Source organism: Gavialis gangeticus, unplaced genomic scaffold (genome assembly GCF_001723915.1).
Source record: "Gavialis gangeticus isolate Ggan-Ray unplaced genomic scaffold, GavGan_comp1, whole genome shotgun sequence".
NCBI lineage: Eukaryota > Metazoa > Chordata > Crocodylia > Gavialidae > Gavialis > Gavialis gangeticus.
The window spans coordinates 12,712,445-12,712,976 of NW_017729029.1; the positions used below are offsets into that span (position 1 = coordinate 12,712,445).

Sequence of the window (532 nt, forward strand, 5' to 3'; positions counted from 1 at the left end):
TTTTTTTTTTTTTTTTTTTTTTGGGAGGGGGGGCAGGGGAAGAAGGAATGGGAATTGCACTACTGTCTTGGACAATGTCTCTCTCATTCAGAGCCTCTAATTAACTGAAATAACATTGCTTTGAGGTAACATGACAAGCTTGGTGGAAGTCTGATAAAACATCTGCAGTACATGCAGGAAAATACACTTCAAATGAAGAGACTATATATTGTGTGTCATCTCTCACCACGTTACTTCTCAAAAAGAACAATAGGAATTAGGCATACTTTGCCTCTTACGAAGAGTGACTGACCCCACAAAAGAAAAATATTTATAGTACCTATAAACACATCTAGGCATCATAATATATCCCCTTAGCAGACAAAGGCAACAACTATATACAATAAGGTTTGAGACAAGATTTTTTTTAAATCTAAATATAGACCCAAAGCATTAACACAATAGCTAAGGCACTACTGAAGCTAAGAATACTACTGAAAAGTCAGCTGTTTTTATTACGGTGATTTTTTTTTTTTTTTTTTTTTTTTTTTTA

At 33.6% G+C, this 532-nt stretch overlaps 1 protein-coding gene across 8 annotated transcripts in view; it reads right to left on the reverse strand.

Moving 5' to 3' along the window:
- Window positions 1–532, reverse strand: part of KLHL13 (kelch like family member 13) — a 139,933-nt gene that overhangs the window by 66,474 nt on the left and 72,927 nt on the right. The gene's annotated exons all lie outside the window — the stretch shown is intronic.